This window comes from Rhamphochromis sp. 'chilingali', assembly GCF_963969265.1.
Source record: "Rhamphochromis sp. 'chilingali' genome assembly, chromosome: 15".
NCBI lineage: Eukaryota > Metazoa > Chordata > Actinopteri > Cichliformes > Cichlidae > Rhamphochromis > Rhamphochromis sp. 'chilingali'.
The window spans coordinates 32,534,506-32,555,186 of NC_137942.1; the positions used below are offsets into that span (position 1 = coordinate 32,534,506).

The 20,681-nt window shown below is 41.1% G+C and overlaps 1 protein-coding gene across 3 annotated transcripts in view; it reads left to right on the plus strand.

Annotated features, from left to right (window-relative positions):
- LOC308410886 (thyroid hormone receptor alpha) overlaps positions 1-20,681 on the plus strand; it is a 116,513-nt gene that overhangs the window by 4,775 nt on the left and 91,057 nt on the right. For all 3 annotated transcript variants that reach the window (XM_080904544.1, XM_080904545.1, XM_080904546.1), the window contains exon 2: positions 7,251-7,339. The gene's annotated coding sequence lies outside the window, so the exon portion shown is untranslated. The remainder of the gene's footprint in view (positions 1-7,250; positions 7,340-20,681) is intronic.

Below are 20,681 nucleotides of genomic sequence, written 5' to 3' on the forward strand. Positions count from 1 at the left end.
CCCCTCAGCTCTAGCTGAACCTCAGTGCCACAGCTTAATAAATCATTTCAAGGGTGCCTTTCATATATATTTTCTGTGTACAAGGCAACTCAGAGGATTTCATTTTATAAAGAGTTGTTTTTTTCTTTAAGGAATATTGCTGTTCTTAGTCCTTGTAAGGGAATTACAATGAACGAGTGGATGGAAGGAATTACAAAGCAAAGAAAGGCCATGTAAGTTTAAGCATGCGTACACATACAAAGCTTTAATCCCTGCCAGCAGCTGCAGGTGACCTCTTTTTGACATCCTCATTCTCCCTCCTCTAATGCAAGGCCTGCGTCCTTTTCTGAGGTTCAGAGTTAATGTGTCGCAAGAATGGGGTGCAGGCAGGGTGAGGAGAAAGTGGCATCCCCTCCACTGCCCGTCAACCCTTCACCCACTGATCCAGGCTCAGCGTGAGGGTTGCTGAGTGTGTTTGTCTGAGCTTGGTTACATAATGTGTGGAGGCAGCCGTTGCCCCAGTCCTCAGAGGTCCCTCGGCACGCTCGCATCACACAGATGTAGACGAGCGTGTGCGTTGGAGGGGTGGGGTTAAGTGTCAACATGGACCACAGAACTATTGTTTAAGTGCTTTTAGAATCAGATGGACATTTAGAATTTCACTGCAAGTAGTATTTGGGTGGCTGATGTGTTTCAGGCAAGAAAATGTCAAGAAAAAGTGACAACTTGAGCCAGTTTTGCCCTCTGCAATTGTAATTCAACCTGGGTAAACTAGCCTGTCTTCTCTGGGAACTCTCTGTCGACATTTTAGTGCAAGCAGCGGCACTAAAGCTGTTTTAAATGGCTCCCTATAGCATTATGGTCACTTTAACCTTCAGGTCAGTGTATTCACCTGGAAGGAGAGGTGAGAGGTCTAAGGCGACATATTTTAGATCTTTATACAGTGCGTTCTGTATGTTTACGATACACACCACACTTGTAAGAATCACAGTTTCCAAGTTCTAAGATTTTTTGTCGATATTTGATCAATAAATAAGTCGATCATGAAGAGCTTGGTGGATGTGGCAAATTGTTACCGTGACCCACTCCACACCCGTACAACGTTGATCAGAATGACATACACGTACCAAAGACACAACCTCCTTGGCAGCCGTTGTTAGTCATTAGCAGCTCTGATTCTCAGTGTACTCTTTCTGGGACCTCTAGAAGCATTTGTGGGCTTTTATTTAGAGACCGTGAATGTTTCAGTTGTCCTCAGTCTAAACGTACATGCAGATACAGCTGGCTGATAAAGTCCAATTTCACCTATGCAATCATTCTTTGGAGTTCGTTTTAACTGCAAAGCTCTTTGTATATTTTATTGTCAATAAATGAAATGCTTCCATTTCTTTACAGCAGCGTGCTTTTTCTTAACCCCAAAAGTTGTCAGTGGTTTACTTCAGCTGGAATCGCTAAAAAACAAGAACTTTGATCAACAAGAACCACCAAGATCTTTCCAAATCACCTCCTAAAGCTGGGCATACACTCTGCGATCTTTTGTTTTGTTTTTTTTCAGTGGCGTTATTCAGCTCCTGCTGAAACTGTACAATTGAATCGCAGGGGTTAGAAGTTCGTAGGTCACGATGCAGTCTCGCACTATATGACCTGATGCTCTGATGTGACCTGAGTGCTCAAACTGTGCGTCTATAACATGAAGCTTATCCAAAATCTTCCTCTCTGTCTTTCACTCACACAGACACACCACCACCATCAGCTTTGCTAAATTGCTAACGAAAACATTGACCAGGCAGCTGTGATTGAGCAGCAATGTCCATCCAACTATTTTCACGGTTGTTGTGGTCGTGATCATTTTGTGAGGCCACATCGAAAAGGCTCGGATGAAATTGCCAAAGTTCTACAAGTTGTGCCTCCATCGCTTGTGTCCAGATCACACGCTGCAGTGCTGCTCTCTTTTTCACTTTCATTCTTGTGTTTGCGCGTGCGCAGTGTGAGAGGTTGCGTTGACACCCTCACGACAGGCGACAGGATTTCAAACAGGTTTGATTTTCTTGCAACCATACGATTGCTGGTCGTGAGGTGTTAATCGCGTCTCGTTATCCCACGTATACTTCACCATGCACGACACACGATTAAGGCAAAACTCGGGCCGATTTATTAATTTTTACTCTGTGATGTTTATAAAAATAATGTTAATAAGTAATTATTTAAAACAACTGAATTGAATATAGACCAGAATAAATGTGATTATGTTCCTTGCTGTAATGGAGCAGCATTCACATGTAAGCTGTTTTTGTATTCAGAGAAAGGAGTGTAACATGACAATCCCTCATATAAGAAACCATATAAACCTCCAGCTTAACTTTCTCATACAAACCTGTTGAAGGGAAACACTAACATACTGCAGATGGCTTCGTTCTCTTGGAAGGATAAAGGGGAAAAAGGGGCTGCCAAATAAACTTTGGCAGCCATTATCATACCTGGGCAGCAGCGCAAGTAAAAATCTGTGTGGAAACATTTTTCTAAACTTCATCAATCCTAGTTTGGCATTTTGTACTGCAGCTGTTGTTGCTTATTTACCAGCTTGTACAGTAACACTGATAAATCTGCTAATCTTAAATCCTGACTGATTGACTGGTGCATTTACAGTCCAAAGTTTGGACACAAGTTTATTCAAAGCATTTTTTTTTGGTAAAACAGCAGTGAAGACTTTACAATGATAAATATGAAATGTAGTACACAAAGTGTGTATACAAAGAAGGCATGTTTGTGTTGACTTGGAGCCTTCTAAGTAGAGCAGTTTCACCTTTGAGCCTTACCGGGTTCTCCCAGGATAATAAATTTAACATGTCATTACCTTGGAATTCTTTCCCAACAGTTCCCATTTAGTCTGAGCTCTCGATGAGTGCTTTTCTTAAACCCTGTGGTTCAGCTCCGCCCAAGTCATCTTGGGTGAGTTGAGGTTGCTAATTGTGGACTGCAACACGGCGTTGCTCTGCGTTTTGGTCAAAGAGGCCTTACAAAGTGTGGAGATGTGTTTGGTCCAGCTCTGCTTGGACTTGAAATGCATTAAGAAGTCAAAAACAGGGTCTTTCTGTGTGGAGTCTTCATGTTCTCCCCGTGTTTGGGTGGGTTCTCCCCGGGTACTCCAGCTTCCTCCCACAGTCCAAAGACATGCAGTTAGTGGGGAAAGGTTAATTGGAAACTCTAAATTGCCCATAGGTGTGAATGCAGGAGTGAATGTGAGCAAGACTGGTTGTCTCCGTCTATGAGTTAGCCCCACGACAGATTGGCGACCAGCCCAGGGTGTACCTTACCTCTCGCCCTAATACAGCTGGGATAGGCTCCAGCGCCCCACGTGACCCTGAAAAGGATAAGTGGAAGCGAATGGATGGATGGAGGATTTGAAGTCTTCAGTTTTGTCCTATGATATAAGAACTGTAAGCACTTGTTAGTGTGAGCGCACCTTTTACAAAAATAGCTGTAATGTTCTCGTTGTGTTCTGTGGGTGTTCACACACAGACTCTGGTGATTATTGAAAAGAAAGAAAGCTTTTCCACAGCTTTCTTTGGAGTCATACTTTTCTGTTAAAGCAGGAACCTGCAGCTTCTGTTTAACAGAAGCTACAAACACCCACTGTTGTTGCTTTATTGTTTGTGCTTGACAACCAGTTGTTGACTCCATAAAGATACTGATACAAAATATACTGCACTGAAATGAAATGCACGTTGGCCTTTATGATAGTCTGGACCTTTGTTTGAGGAAACTCTCTCTAACTGGAGTTTCTATACCAGTGCTATTCACCGTGAGTTGAGTACCAGTGGTGTTAGCTGTGGAAAAATGTGAGCACAGCCCACCTTTTTGCCTATTGTAATGAAACACATAAATAAATGAAACTAGGTGCTAGTAGTATGAAGCTGGGTTGTTTAACACAAACCTTAAAAAAGGGACTTATTGTTAGTTATGGATACTCTTTCCCGATGTTACAGTATTTGGCACCCAGGTGAATTGCTCCCAAATAAAAATGGCTGAACCTTGATTTAATCTTTATTGGTGTTTACTTGGTTTACAACCACCCAGTTTTGTCAGCACAGAGAGGTGTGTAGTGAGTTATTGGATTAGCTTAGCTTGGAAATCAGAACCTGTCACATAGCAATCACACAATAGTTTGTTGAAACACAAACTGACGCCAGAGTGCGCCCCAGTAAGAAAACGATTCTTTCCTAAATAGTTTTCACTTGTTAATTTGGAACTATAGAAAACAGTTAAAGGTTATTAAAGACTCAGAGTAGAAACCTTCATCCTTGGTTGTCCTGCACCAAAGATTTTTAAGATTTTTCAAGAACGACCCTTTATATTTAAGGCTTCAGCTTTTATAAATAGTACTTTGTTCAGACTGTGTTACAATTACCTATTTATTATGGTAGTGCTAAAGAAGATTTAACTTCCTGTAATGGCCACTGGTGACTGGCTCCATGAGTGAGTCAGTGCCAATATTAAATCTTTACATCAAAGTACATTTTTATGGTTTTGTAGAAGAACAAAACAGTTCTGTCTGCTAAGTTTTATCTCTTAACCGTGTTTGCTGTGATGCTGCCTTTTGAAGCTTTTTTGGGGGTTTGTTTTGTAATTTTCTGACACAAACATGGTTTGCTACGAGGTACTGAACACAATTCTACTATTTAGTGTGTTGCCTTGTACTGATTAGCAAACATGGATCCAGCTAATGGTTGAACGTGCTAGTTTTGGCTTATAATTTAGCACGCCACCATCTGATCTTAATAAGGTCAATTATGATTAAATCTTTCAACACCGATAGCCACGAAGGAGCTGAACACGACAAATGTTTGTCTGCTTTTGTGCCACACCTAATATTTTGCTCACTTTAATCACCTGAAGCCTCGGGGAAATCATGCATCTTGTCCGTGTGTTTCCACATTTGCTGTTACACAGTGATTGGTCAGACGGGGGCATTTTTGTCAGTCATTCATTTCATCGTCCAGTTGTCATGTGACAGTCCCGATCACCAGTGCGGTTCTGTTCCCCTTTGAACTGCTCTGATTGGCCTGTTTCTGTGATCAGTCTTCTCCCTCCATCCTTGGATCTGTTGCAGCACAGTTCTTGCAGTTGCAGCTCTCAAGGGCTTTGTATTCTTTCAGGGGAGAGAAGAAAGACAAAATCTTAGTGAGATGAGAGAGATTTTATAACCGGCTTTTGTCTTTTGTGCCACATGCACACGCCCACATTCACTCTCTGGAACAAAGAATGGTGTCAGGAGTGGCCACAACAGGAAGTTGCCCAGGGATTAGATCAACAGTACAAGACTCTCTGAGGCCTTTGCTCCTCCCTCTGAGGGTTTGAGCAGTCCTATACAGTAAAGTTCACACTGTGAGTCTTGAAAGAATATTTTTCAGGAAGTTTGGTGTTTTCAATATCAGAGACACAACGAGAGAGAGAGAGAGAGAGAGAGAGAGAGAGAGAGGGAGGATTTAGTGAATGTTATCGGCTGCACCATAGGAACACTGATGGATATTTTAGGGTCACTAATTATTTCAGCTCTATTCAAAGATCATTCATAGAGTCATTGCTGTGCTTGGTTCCATCTGTCCACCAGTTCTTACATTGATCTTACTCAGTTATTATACACTAAAAGGAGTGTGTTGTAGTATTTTAACAGTCTGGCTGTTCAGCCTGACAGTGCTGTCTTTATAGTTCAGGAATTGCCATAGGCCAGCAGCTTTGCACGTCTTCTCACCTATGCAATATATTGAGCTGCTGCCAGTTCACCCGTTTGTAGATTCAATGTGTTTTTCCGCTTTCATTAAGCACTTTGGCTCGACGCCGGCAGCAGCTATTCAAAGGGAAGACTCAGGAGAAAAGTGTTAAGGTGGCTGGTAATGCTCCCTGATATCAGAGCCATGTTATCTGGCTTGAGGCACAACCTGTAATAAAGAGTGTTAACATCCAGATGATCAATGGATCAGGCTTTTTTTCTCCATTTTAAACAAAAACAGCTTAGTTAATCGTGTACACACACACACAGTGGTGACCTATATTTTCTCCAGAGTCACAGAAATTTAATGAAACTTAATTAAAACTTAATTAGAGGCAGTGCTTTCTGGTAAATTCAGTGATTTAAAAAAATCCAAATTATAATCAAACGGCTCAGTTTCACATAAGAAAACGTCAAACTGAAAGTATTTAAGCCTCACTGCTTTTTGTAACTTGACACTAGCTGTCTGTTACTGGCCTACATAGCATTAAACATAATACTGTAAGCTAATAATAAGGTTTTTATATCTCTATGCATGTGTAGCACAACTTTAAACTAGTCTGTGAAAAGACTGACGGTGTATTCTACCCAGCGTGGGTTTACGGGGTCCCAGACACCAAATATTTTAACTCTTGAAAGATCAGGATTTCTTCACTGCAAGTAATTCAAACCATGCTGCAAAATATCATTGACTGTCCTCGTGTTGTGGACGGACTCATCTGTCTGATGTTTGGTGCATTTTGGCGTCTTCTTCCTGCCTTATGGTTTGTCTTTGCTGATTGGGAACACTGGACATGCTAAGTTGTTATTAAGAACAATTGAACTTGCAACATACTCACTGCTTTCGCCACTTCACCTCAAGGTAAATGTTGTTCCTTATATAGACAAGTATGCATTGGAAGGTTGGAAGCATGCAGGTTGTATTCAGATTTCCTGTTTGTTTTGAATGATTCTAATTCATTAACACATGCGTGGTGGTAAAAACAAAACAGGCTGGTGCAAAGCGGGAGTGTCAGTGCCAGCAGAGGGGACATCCCTGTATGTGCTTCTCTTATTATTGATCATTATTGTGCATTTTATGGTAGGTAATTTACCCGAAGAACATGCAAAGAATATTAGAACTTCACGAGCGAAGAGTTTTTCTCCTGCTAGCCTCAGAAATGACAAGCAAGCCATCTGGAAATACTGAAACAAAGAAGACTAAGCTGGCCAAACTAGTTACCTGCCCCGCTCCGAGCCTGGTTCTGCTCGAGGTTTCTTACTGTTAAAGGGAGTTTTTCCTTCCTACTGTCACCAAGTACTTACTTGGCGACAGTATTATTGTCTATATTATTTTAGGGTCTTTACCTTACAGTAAAAAGCACCTTGGAGGTGACTGTTATTGTGATTCAGTCCTATATAAATGTAAGCATAAAGACTGGTGTTGTATAATATTTGTTAATAGAAATAATCATCTTGAAATATTTCTGTTTAACGCATTTTTTTCTTTTTTTTCCCCCAGAGTTTCTGTGAAGGAAGACGCTTTGCCACATGATGTTTTCCAGTAAATATGTTGGTGAAGAAAGCCGGCCTCCCCCTCCATTGCACCAGGTGGGTTATCTGTTATTTCGTCTTCATAGCTGAACCGTTCACTCAAATTCATGCAGGTGGTTTAATTACTCATACTTTGTGTGCCAGTAATTGCACCAACACAGTGCTGTTCTGTAATTTTGTTGAAGTGTTTTCTTTATAATGTTAAAGATGTTCTCAAACCGTGCACCTGGATGTTAAAGTCATTCCTACTATGTATGCTGCAGAGCCCAGGCTCAGGAGTGAAATTGCATAAAACTAAGGAAAAGCAGGTTAAAGAACGTTTAAATAAAACACATAATTGTCAGCAGCTCTTTTTATGTCGCCTGTATCTGTGACACAGGCTGCTGCTATGATTGGTGGTTTCCAGCAGAACCTGTAAGTGAACTCAGGGTTTTTTGGTCAGCTCTGCCCTGTGACGCCTTCAGGGCAGAGGGCTGAGCATGTTCAGACTACAACTGAGAAACGTTTCTGCCACTGAAAGGTCTCAGAGAGAACTTTTTAATTAGATTGTGAGATGTGCTTTTTTGTGAGATTCTTTGCCTTTTTAGTGTTTGGGAGATTTTTTCTTTTCTGCAATAATGAGGACAGAATCTGCTGCAGCATAAAGAGCATGCTCGTGTTGCAGTGTTAACATACAAAGCAAAATCAAACTCAGCTGCTTTTCATTTGGTTCCCCCCAAAAAAGTCTTTGTTACATTTGTTACATTAGCTTGTCTGCATACACTGTAGCTTTTTTGGCAAATAAGCATCATAGGTTTTCTTTAAAAAGTGAATGTCTGCTAAACAAGAATAAACTCTCAAATCTGTATATTAACTTTTTTTTTAAGGTGTGATAAAAAGGAAGAGAGACTGTAATTGTGATAAGAGGAAAGGTGTTTTGCAGTGCAACACAACTCATACAATAATATAAAGGTTGAAGGTAATCAAACTGTTAGAGTCTACACAGTATGGATTCCTTATCTTTCTCTGTGTGCTGTAAATTTCCGCCTGCTCTTGTACCTCCTCGTTAGCTCTGCTGAGTGACTGTGGGCAGAGGCGGAGCCAGACATTTGAAACACCCGGGGCTTAGCCCTAAAGGGTAGTACGCATGTGGGATTTTTTTTTTTTTTTTTTTTTGGGGGGGGGGGTGGTGTTAGAAATGACTGAAAGATTAACAGGCTCTGTTTTGAGTTTCAAAAAAGAATGACTTCACAGAGGGAAAAATATATATCACATATGCAGGACACCTTAAACTAGTTTTTTAATTAAGCAGCGAGGCAGAACAAAGTCGGGGCTGTATCAAAACACAGGGACTAAACCCCAATTCAACCAGACCCAGAACTGATCCTGAATTAAAACAGGACTACAACAGTTCAAAATCAGGACTACAGAATCAGAACTAGATGATAGTAGTACTAAAAATCATCATATACCTGCACTACACTTGTTTTTTTAATTCTAAGAAAAGTCCACTATTTAGATTGAGAAAAGTTTATATAATTATTTAGCCTTGTTGCGCAAAAAAGCCTGCATAACTTAAATGTAGAATTTGAAAAATAGCAAACCTAAAAAGAAACACTAGGTACGAGATACATGAGGACCTGTGATACGGTGATACTTTTGGTAAACAACCATTTGACTAACATGTGTCTCACCTGCTCTTGTTCATCTCTGTTCTGTCCTCATTCTCCATCTCCCTCTCTGTTCCTCTCTCTCTTTGTGCTGACAATCATCAAATATACAGTTGAAACCAGATATTTACAAACTCTTCAGATCAAAACACAAACACTTTTTTAATTGTAACATCAAATCAGACTAAATGTTTATTTTTTTAGATTGATAAATATAAAAACATATTTGTTAACTTTAAGAGTAAAGAGAGAAACTATCTGTATTTCTTAATTGCAAATGGCACCAAATTGTATTCAAACTGAGCCACATTTATGGAGCTCCACAGTTCTTTTCCTGGTGTTTTGGTTGACATCTCTTGATTTTCCCATGTCACAGAAACAGGCTCTGTGTTTTGCCTTATATGCATCCACAGCTGTGCCACCAGTTTACTCACATGGACTCTACTAACCTATCAGAAGCTTCTTCAGCTCAGAATGGAATCGTCTGCAGTTTTCTTATTAATTAACAATAAACTTAGTGTATATGTACTCCTAAATTTGATCAAAGTGATAAAAAATAGACAGCTCTGTCTCTCTTTATTCTGACATTTAACTAATTCAAAAGATATTTCAATATTTATCTAAAACAAAAGTTTACTCTAAATTGATGTTGTACAGTAAAAATGTTTTATGTTTTCTCCCTAAAGTGTATGTAAATATCTGGTTACAAATGTGAATATCCTGCTGTGTACTGAAATCCCTCTTGTTTTGCATAGAAATATACTGAACAACATACAAAGCATAATATATAAAATAACATTTACCTGAGTTTTTTCTTTGAAAGAACCCTCTAATGTCCATTCTTATGTTTCAGTACATAACTGAAACCGATTTAGTCGGGGAGGGTAAGAACTGAAAATATGAAATAAACACATGTAAGCTAAGACTCTCTAAAAACAATAGCATTTGTTCGGCTTTTCATTTCGCCATTTGTTGATTCACTTGAACAGCAAGTAAAATAATATTGGTCAAGTGATCAGTTTCATATCAATCTTTCGTGATGCACCGTCATATTTACATTATTTGTACGGTATGAATGATTTGCTTTGGTACCTGGTCAAACTTAAGCTCTCCTTATGGCTGGCTCCGTTTCTTCAACAGCGTACTCACAGGTAGCAGCTGCCCCGCCCTCTTGCTCAGTCGCTTAGTGTCTGAGCTCGGATCATACCAATATCAGGGGGGATTCACGCACAGTCGTAAATTCCCACAGTGTGCACTATGTGCTTCGAATATTGCTTGCACTTTTTGTTTTATACAGTTGTCAGCCAGGCATCTAACTATGAAAAAATTACACCCCAAAAGACCCCGGGCTTCTGACAAAAAGACCCGGGCTTAAGCCCAGTAAGCCACCCCCACGCTCCGCCCCTGACTGTGGGGAAGGCAAAGCACAGAGAGCAGTGCAGCAGCAACACTCAGCCAGATGTTCTCTGATGCGATTCCCCACAACAGGACATATTGTGATCTGACATACTGTGTAGTTGATGTGATTTCTAATTTTAGTTCTCACATAGCCTCAAATCATTTTCACACCACTGAGTCCCCCATGATGCACATTTACAACACACGTTCAGCCCTTCCTGCCTTCTCATTATCCTAATTTCCTCACAAGCAACCAAAATCTCAACCAACTGATGTGCCAGCGTTATTCAGGAGTCAAATGTAATTAGGGTTGGCCTTGAAAACGCTCACTCACCACCTTGTAACAGCAACCCAGCTGTGTGGCTCATGCTTTATGCAGAACCTGCTGCACTGTGGTCATGCAGATGTGGTTTGGAACTCTTCCCCTTTAAGGCACAGTTGGACTGGCTGAACAGGGAAGCACCACAGTCAAGTACATTTATAAATATCAAGCAAAGCCACAGTTGACATATAAAGTGTGTGTGATGGTGTTGGTTGTTTCTTTTTGGTTTTGTTTGCATGCATTGAAAGCAGTAGACAGGGTGAGCAAGGCCCCAGCACAGAACAGAGTAGGCCTCAATTTAAATATACCCTGATAACATTATGACCACCTGCCTAATGTCGTGTCGGTCACCCTTTTGCTGCCAGACCAGCTCTGACCTCCAAGGCATGGACTCCACCAGATCTGTGAAGGTGTCCTGTGGTATCTGGCACCAAGATGTTAGCAAGAGTGTTCAATCAGACAAAGCCATCTTCCCTCATTGCTCCGTGGTCCAGTTGTGATGCTCATGTGCCCATTTTTGGTGCTCTCAGTGGCGAGCAGTAGTCAGCATGGACACCCTGACTGGTCTACGGCTACGCAACCCCATACACAACAAACTCTGATGTGCTGTGTAGTCTGAAGCCTAACTCGTCTGTTGGATTGGACCACAGAGGCCAGCCTTTGCTCCACCATGACCCTGTTGCTGGTTCACCACTGTGCCACTTTTGATAAATACTGACCAACGCAGAGTGGGAATACCCCACAAGACCTGCAGATTTGGAGATGCTTTGACCCAGTTGCCTAGTCATCACAATCTGGCCCGACTCGCACAAATCTGCATACTTTGCCATTTGTTCTCCTTCTAACACGTCAAGTCTGAGGACAAAATGTTCACTTAATACATCCCACCCACTAACAGGTGCTTCAACGAAGAGATAATCACTGTTATTCCATTCACCTGATCGCCTGATCAGTGTGTAGTATAAGTTATAATAAGACTTTTCACCAAATGACTTGCTGTATTTGAAACAGTTTACAATAAGAATTACTGGTGTTTGTATTCAAAGTAGGTGGGGCCCAGCTGCCTGCACCTCTCACAGTAGGGAGTGAGGCACATCAGGGGGAGCAGCAAGGCTTCTGTGAATGCTTTTAAAGCTGTGACAGTCTTTTGCATCCTGAGCTCAATCAAACCAAAGGTACAGGATAGACGGACCTTTCTTGCTGATTAGTTAAGGAAACTGTCTGCAAGTTTTTCTTTTGTAACATAACAGCAAAAATGTTATTTGTAGGGACATTTGGATCAGATATCAGTCCAAGCTTACTCAGAAAGCTAGATCAATAACAAGTTGGTCTATATATTTAAGAAACCTATACTACAGAAACACAGTACAATTAGTTCTACACTGTTTATGATGCTGACAGATGGTAGTTTCAAATTTGTCATCTATAAACACAGACTGTAAGATTTATTCTGCTCTCAACCTCCAGTGTCCTTTAGTGTTGCGTATTTTGGTTGTGAGGATTCAGACCCTGACCCAGTGACAGAAATACTTCAGCCTATATCAAAGAACAGGTGCTACTGCACATTCATAATGACATTTTTTTGTGTTTTACCAAGTGTGGAGAAATAAAAGCATGGCCTACTTTACTCTCAGGCACATGTTTCAAAAACCTTTGAAGGTCACCACATATGCAGACGGCTGCGCTCTCTAATGGTCATGGTAACTACCTTAGAACTACCTTTAACTACCTGGATGTCAAAGAGTTCATTCATTTCCACACAAAGTGCTCACTGCAAGAGTTTTTTTGTTTTTTTTTACATTAAAAAAACCCATTACTCACAGAGTACGTCATGAAGCTTGTCAGGTGCTCCTTTTTACAGCTTCTTCAGATTCTTTGTCTTCACCCATGCTGCCCAGCCTCCACCTATAATGGCCTGCTAATGGGGGCACATCCTGCACACAACTTAAACTGCCCTCTGACCGTCTCGGCTTTCTATACTTTTAGTTGATCCACAGTGAAGCAAAGACAGAATTCATTGTCTGTTAAGTGCAGCTGCTGCAGAGTTATATATTGCATCATGCGGCTGGATAAAACTACACGCCTCTGGAGCGAGGATCGCAAGTTCGATTCCCACCTGGTATCCAGTAAGGGTCCTGGCTAGACCCCCCCCATGCAAAAAAACAAAACAGCCCTGGAATGGAGCCTGTATGTCTGCAGCCTGTCCGCAGTTCAGGACACAAGCATTTCACTATATGTTGTACTGTGTATGTGACATATAAAATTTGTATGCCGGCATGGACGGGGCTTTGTAATTGTGGCTATATTTCTCATTTTGTTTACTGGTTTTGATGGGGTTTAACTCATTACCCCTTGAAAGCCTACTATGAGTAACCCCAGAAGCTGATTTCTGAGCTAAACAGTTGCTGTCATATTTCAGACCTGCTCATAGTACAACATGACTGGGTTTGTATCAGCCGTTAGAAATTAGTGAGGCTGGTCTCTGCCTATGCAGCCACCCTTGGAAAAATCCAGAAACTATGAGTAATGGTCAACAAACCACAACTTTATTGACAAATACTGAGGTATCAGAACGGGAACAGGGGAGGCTGTTACATGTTGTGTTTCCGGGAGAGAGAGTTAAAGCCGGTTATCTTTGAATTTGTTGTACAAATATATAAATGTCAAAGATGCTGAATTATTTTAGTCTGAAATAATCTGTCTTTACTCACAAAACTAAAGAAATGTAAAACAAACTTGGAGATCAGCTTGATGGTGTGATTTGTTTATACTCTGATCGTTTCCCTGTAGCCATTTTGCATGACTCTCATTTAGATTGAAATTTTGATTCATTTACATTTTTCATTTGCACCTTTCACCACGTATAGCTTTACCAAAGAAGACTGATTAAAATCCATCTGGGTTTTCTCACATTGGACATAAATTAGATGAAGCTTTACAGTCATTCGCTGGAAGCTGGTAATGCCTTTGAAGCGTTTTCATGAATGCCAAATATCAGCAGGGTGCTTTCTGCACAAGCTGGAGAAGATTTTACATGCTGTACAACTGCAAATTGACTTCATTATGATAAGACTTTGACTTTTTTTCCACACTCGTGAGAATTGGTATACTTCAGCATGTTTGATGTATTGTTCATTTAGCCTAATATGTTTAGCAGACTGTGTGCTGTGTATGAGTTCATCCAAAGGTCATGTGATGATGCCCCCCATCGCCAGCTGATTGGCTGAAGAGTAGATATGAGATTTGTTTTTATTATCTGTGCATCTTATTTACCTCATTATCCAAATCTGATCCAGTTTGCTGCCAAAACAGGGGAAAGAAAAACTCCTTGTCGCAGCCACATTGACTCCAATAGGAAATAACTCCAACAAGCAGGCACTCAACTGCTTGGGATTACCAGAAGTATGGGTAATAAGTAGCACTGAAGTAGGAAACCAATAGCACTTGCCATTTTGTCAATATTTTTGTCTGAAGTGCCTACATAAGCCTGAATCAATAGAAAACTATGTCCATCACACCACAGTTGCAGGAAAACCATTTGTTGTGTTGACAGATCTCGGGGGTTTCTCACTATTTTGTCATTCACAGGCAGCTCCAGAGTACATCAGCATTCTGCGTGAAACCGCTGAACAGAATCCCTGTAATCGTTTTTTACCTGAGGGATTTCAGTTGCATGAGCTGGTGTGTTATTCAGTAATCCCTCACATTTCCCGAGCAGTTTTAACAAAAATAAAAACAATCTCAACAGAGAATCGTTCGAACAAAACGCGTATTTGCACACTTGTTCACACAGGAGATCAGAGCCGCTGAAGACAGCTTCTGCCCATGGGTGATATCCTCATTCACATTTCTCTGCTTCCAGTGTGTGATGTGATTAGGGCCTTACCCCAGCTGTGCATCAGAATATCCTCAGGGGAAACCTGCTGGTTTCTCCCAGCATGCTTTTAGAGTGGTGGTGGGGGAGGGAGGGTCACACCGTGGGGGTCCTCACAGAGCAAAAATGTTTATTTTCCAGGAAGGAAAATAATTTTAGTTCTTGACTTAATGAGCAATGGAAAAGGACCTATTGTACTCATTTCTGGCTGTAAGTTTTTTGTTTTGTTTTTTTTAACATTTGAACTCTACTAGAGTAGCTTTGCATGAGTCACGGCTCAAAATAATCCTTATTTATCTTATACTGGCACTCCAGTTCAGCCGCGGGACTGGTCTGAAGCTCGGCGGCCAGAATCAGGTCAGTGAAGGAGTCAAGCTGGACCACTGGAAAAACAACAACTTTTTGTTGTCCTTTTGAGGAGTGGGGGCTTTACGGCGGTTTACTGGTCCGACACTCTTGGGCTGTATGGGCCCTAAACTGAGTTTGACAGCCGCTGTGTAAAACAAAAGCATCAGACTTTGTGCTTTTCTGAGTAGACGCATGTTTGTCTTTTGGATGGATTTTACATCTTTCAACACACCAATGGAAACTTCGTTGAAACAGGTTGGGTTTTGGGGTTGTTTTGTATTTAGGTATTTTTGTCCTTTGCTTCTTGGTGTTGTTTTTATTTGCAGCGACAGACTGTGATCATTGCTAGATACATGGCTGCGTATCAGAAAGCCTATCTGACTCAGGCTGACAGTCCTTTCCATCTCTCCACATTCTAAATCCTCAGCAGTGACTTTTGCGGCTTCAGGCGCGTCTTTGATTGCTACAATTTGGATCCATTTTCCTGGTTGCTTGTGAAATTGGAAACAGCTGGCAAACACCAGAACAGAGCAGCGCATGTGGCTCTAATATAAATGATCTGCTGTCACCAGAGACCCGAGAACAGGAAAAGACGAGCTGTTGGTCTCGTAGAATATCAGAAGGGGCTGCCGCTTGTGAAATTGACAGTATTGCCACTTGATATGTCCATGTCGGTGATTTTTTTTTTTTTTTCCGGGGCTGCCTCATAAATATTAATCATCTCAGCTGTTAGTCAGCATGTGCAATCTCAGTGTGAGATTGAGATGAACCCAGAGAAACAATTAGCAAATTAAAAAAGATGAGCTTGTTTGTAGGGCTGTGCGATATGACCAAAATCTCATATCCCGATATAAGACATCTATCGTCCGATAACGATATAAATCACAAAAATTTAACATTTTCTGTAAATTCTGTGAATCTCGGGCAGCTCGACTTGCGTGAAGTGTTTCCAGCTGCGCGTCGTGTAGCTGGAGTCGAGTGTTTTAACCGATGCATGAAACGATACATTTTTAGACATAAGTTGTAACGGCGCCGTTTTCTTTGTATTTATTACACGGCGTGCTGCGGGGAGAAGCCTGTTCTAACGTTTGAGTCTAAGGTTTATTTTTTAGCACCTGACGGCTCTTTTTTTACTTCTCATCCGTAAATAATCTGCTCTTTCACGTGATTCAGTTTATTTTGAAAAGTCTCAACAGGATCTTGAGCTTGATTGTGAAAGGTTTGTGTGGAACATAAACAAGCGGACACGCAAAGGTGTCACCGTCGCTGTTGCTAACGACAGCGCATAAAAACAGGTGCTTGTCCGTCCGTAGTGTGGTTATATTAAATATAAGAGAAGGAGAGAACTTTAAGACATTAATATAACCACTGCAGTGACATCAGAACGATGAAAAAATATTGCCGTAAACAGTTTATTTTGCGACACCACGAAACAAACGATAGCGTAAAATGAAACAATAGACGTTTTTATATCATCATCTGATATATATCGTTATATCAAACAGCCCTACTTGTTTGTTTTCTCTGGCAAGTTGCTTTTTTCTCGGGGTATCTGGGGAGTCTCAAATATTAATAAGCATAAACAGTCCATGAATGTGAAAATAAAGTGGAATAGCAGCTTGAGGTGTGAAACTTTTGTTCATTGTCATTTTGTTTATTTTGCGTTTGTTCTAAAAGAAGCACTGAGTAGCACCAGAGCCAACGCCGAGCTGTGAAAATGAGAGAATATGCATGTCTGCAGTGGCTAGTCTGGAAGGCTAGCTATTGCATTAGCATAATAACTAATTAGATACAATTACAGTCTATTACACGTTGTTCCATTGAGGTTTTATTCACATGCTAATCAGGGTACTGTGTTTCAGCATGTACCGACATTAATAGCTGTAAATAATTAGATTTTGATAATAGAATATTTCCATAACAGATTATTTTATGGAATACAACTTTCCATGTGCGTTATAATAACATCATGTGTTTTTTTTATCAATGTGTATCAAATTAAAGAAGTACATTTACTGTGCCATGAAAAAGGATTTAGCCCTTCCTGATTTCTTCTTCTTTGAGCTGACTATGGGTTGCCACAATACATCATCTGCTTCTGCCCTGTCCCATCTTTCCTCTGCATTTCCTCCTTCACTACATCCACAAAGCTCATCTGAGTCCCTCCTCTTCTCCTCCTGCCAGGCAGCTCCATATTCAGCATCCTGTATCTGATATATCCACCATCCCTCCCCTGCACATGTCCAAAGCATCTCAGCCTTACCTCCAAACTGCTCACCCTGAGCGGTTTCTCTGATGTACTCATTTCTAAATCTGTCCATTCTTCTCACTGCCAATGAAAATCTGAGCATCTCCACCTCGGCCTGCTGTCTTTATGTCAGCAACACAGTCTCCAAAGTACACATCGCAGCAGGTCTCAGCACCATCTTGCAAACCTTCGTATTCACTCTGCTGCCATCCTTCAGTCACAAATAAACCTCTGACACTCATCTCCACCTTGCTCACACTCTTCCTGTCCTCTATTGTGCACAGTCTGTTACTTTAGACAGTTGTCCTAAGGTGTACAAACTCATCCACCCACTCTGTCTCTACTCCTTACAGCTTCACCTGTCTCACTTTTATTTACTCCTGTAATCTGTCTTGCTTTTACTGACTTTCATTCTTCTTCTCTCCAGATCATACCCCATCCTCTCCAGGCTCTTTTCCACCTGCTTTCTACTCTCACTGATCACAATGTTGTCTGCTATCATAGTCCACAGAGAGCCTTGCCTGACCTCATCAGTCAGCCTGTCCATCACCACTGCAAGTAAGAAGGGGCTCACAGCCGATCCCTGATGTGATCCCACCGCCTTGAATCCATCAGTCACTCCTACCGCACGCCTCACCAGTGTATCCGTCCTGCCCCACCTTCACATACTTCTCTGCCAATCATGCAGTACCACACTTCCTGTCTTGGCACCCTATCATACGCTTTCTGTTGATCCACAAATACACAGTGCAGCTCCTTCTGTCCACTGTCCTCTGTCCTAGACACCCGATACCTCTGAAGGCATGCCACCTGGACCAACCACCTTCTAATCCTCTGCACTTCCTCGCTGACTGTCCTTTTTTTTTTTTTTTTTTTTTTTTTTTTTTTTTACTTTATTTATTAATTTTTTTAAGAAAAAGGGATTTTAAAAACCCCCATTGATGAGTGCTGACAAGACGAAACATTATTTGCATTTCTTGATATCATGCAGAAATATATGAAAGTTGAAAGAAATGTTTGTCTATGCTTCTTATTGCTGAGCCTGTAACCTTAGTCTGTTTGCACCATCTAAGCACAGCCAGCGATTGTTTCAAAGCCGCTACACTGACATTTACCTTGCAGATAAATAAAAGCTCAGTGAGATGTCATGCTCCTTTGCTTCCATATCCCTGTGAGTGAGTAAGAACCGACAGCTTTACGTCGTCACGTGTCGTAGTTTCCCTTAAAACGTTTGTGCTCATCAGACTCATCGTGCCATATTTTTCTGCGCTTGGACGAGTCGTGACTGAGGCGCCAAATGCTTTGACAACACAACAAACAGCCCAGCTCATTTAAAAAAAAAACATTCAGCAGCATGAAGAATTAATGAAGCAGATCTGGGTATCCAGTGTCTTTGAGCGATGCCTGCTCATCTGTTCCAGGCCTTGTTTACAAAACCATAAAATGCTGCGGGGTAGATCTGGATACTGGCTTAAAGCCCAGATGATACAGGTGAAGTGCACCACAAGAAAAGCCTTGTTCCCATCTAAGGGTAAGGCCCCCAACCCTAAAAGAAAAGAAAAAATCACTGTCATGAGAACTGTCCTCCTTTTAGCTTTTGCATCTCTTTTTTTTTTTTTTAAACTTATTTTTCCTTTTCCTTAAGCTATCAGAGAGAATATGTCATCAGGCTGCAGTCAACCTTTGATTGTTGATATTGATGCCTTTTCTGGTTACATCTGTCCAGCTGTGATTGGACAGTTGCTTGGACAGTATCAAACTCGGCTGAGTTGTCACGTTAAACAAAGACGTATTGCTGTGCTGTTGTTAAAGACGCATTCATAGGTGGAAAAGACAACACAGAGTAGTGAAGCTAATAAGTCAGACATCGTAAGTGGGTCATTGGCTGTTTGAAAACACTGACGCTTCACTGCTCGGTCCTGAATAGGATTTTTCAGAGTTGGCTTGTGAGAGATTGGACATGACAAGAGACAGAGAAGCTGCCCTGTTTCATGAACAGTTCCCTGGGCTTGCTGAGAAAAGTCATCGAACACATTGACATAGATGCATTGGATGGAAGTAGAAGATTTGATTTGCTTTGATGTTTCAGATATCGCCCTCTAATGTAGCTCAGTATCAAAAAGACCTCAGTAATGTTATGTAAAGCTGCCTAACTGAAGATTTTTCTCAGGGCACCTTATCTGTGACAGCAAGTTAATCAGTCACTGAATTAATGACAGCAGCTGTATCAGCAGTGCTATCACTGCAGTTTTCCATTGTATTATACAGTACATTATACTGACTCTGTAATCAGAGTAATGTCTGTGACTGTTCCTGTTTGCCATCAGCTCTAAAAATGATAAACAAAACAGAAAATGGTGTCTGAGAATGGAAAGGGATATGATCTTCATCTGGATTTTAAATACAATTTTTATGGATTTTATGGCAGCAGATTAGCAGTTAGTTGAACTCTGCATAAATGGAGATCATGGTGTGGAGGTTTTGGGTTTGGTTTCTTGATGAGTTAAGTGAAGGTGAAAAAGTTTTTATTGGTGCTTCCATTTTGAAACAGTGCTGGTATTTGCTTACGAAACTGCCATGTCCATTAAACTGAGCTTCAGGTCAAAGCACATTAAGGTGACCATTTAAGGACTCTGTTGTTTGCTAATGACTCTGGATTCTTACCTATCAAAGTGCAATTATTTTTAAAAGAGCTCATCGTCTTTGAACTTTTCCCAAATGATTCAGTCAATTGCACCCTTCCATATAGCACTACCAGGTCATTTCTGCAAATGCCATGGGAAACTGCTTCAGGGTTGGTGAGAGGTATAAACCCAGCCAGTAACGTGTCAAGAGCCCTAAACTAAAGTCCCATCTACATATGAAGAGATTTTCTTGTTGTGCATTGCTTTGTAGCTGAAACTTGGGCAGTTGTAGACATTGCAGGGGGAAGCTGTGTTGGTAGGTAGCTCACTTCATTTGCTTGCATCAACAGTGAGAGGAGCTTAACTCTGTAACCACTTAGATCGTCTCACTAATGATTATTGTGCCATTCCATCATCTCTGGTATTCAATTCAATTCAATGCAGTTTTATTCATACAGCTCCAAATCACAACAACAGTCGCCTCAAGGCGCTTTATATTGTAAGGTAGACCCTACAATAATACATACAGAGAAAAACCCAACAATCATATGACCCCCTATGAGCAAGCACTTTGGTGACAGCGGGAAAGAAAAACTCCCTTTTAACAGGAAGAAACCTCCAGCAGAACCAGGCTCAGGGAGGGGCGGGGCCATCTGCTGCGACTGCTGGGGTGAGAGAAGGAAAACAGGATGAAGACATGCTGTGGAAGACTGAGATTATTGTTTCAGTTTCTGTAGTCACAATGTCTCCTGCTTATTTCCATCATCCACTCGGAGCTAAGCATGTTTCTCTATACAGAGTAAGAGCGGAGTCATTCTGTTTCATAACAGCAGCAAGAACAAAATTGGCCGGTGTGCACGATTCAAGAATCTGATAGTTTGTTTTTTTGTTCAGGGTAAGAAAGGGTAAGTTAAGGTTATATTTTTCCTTTTTATG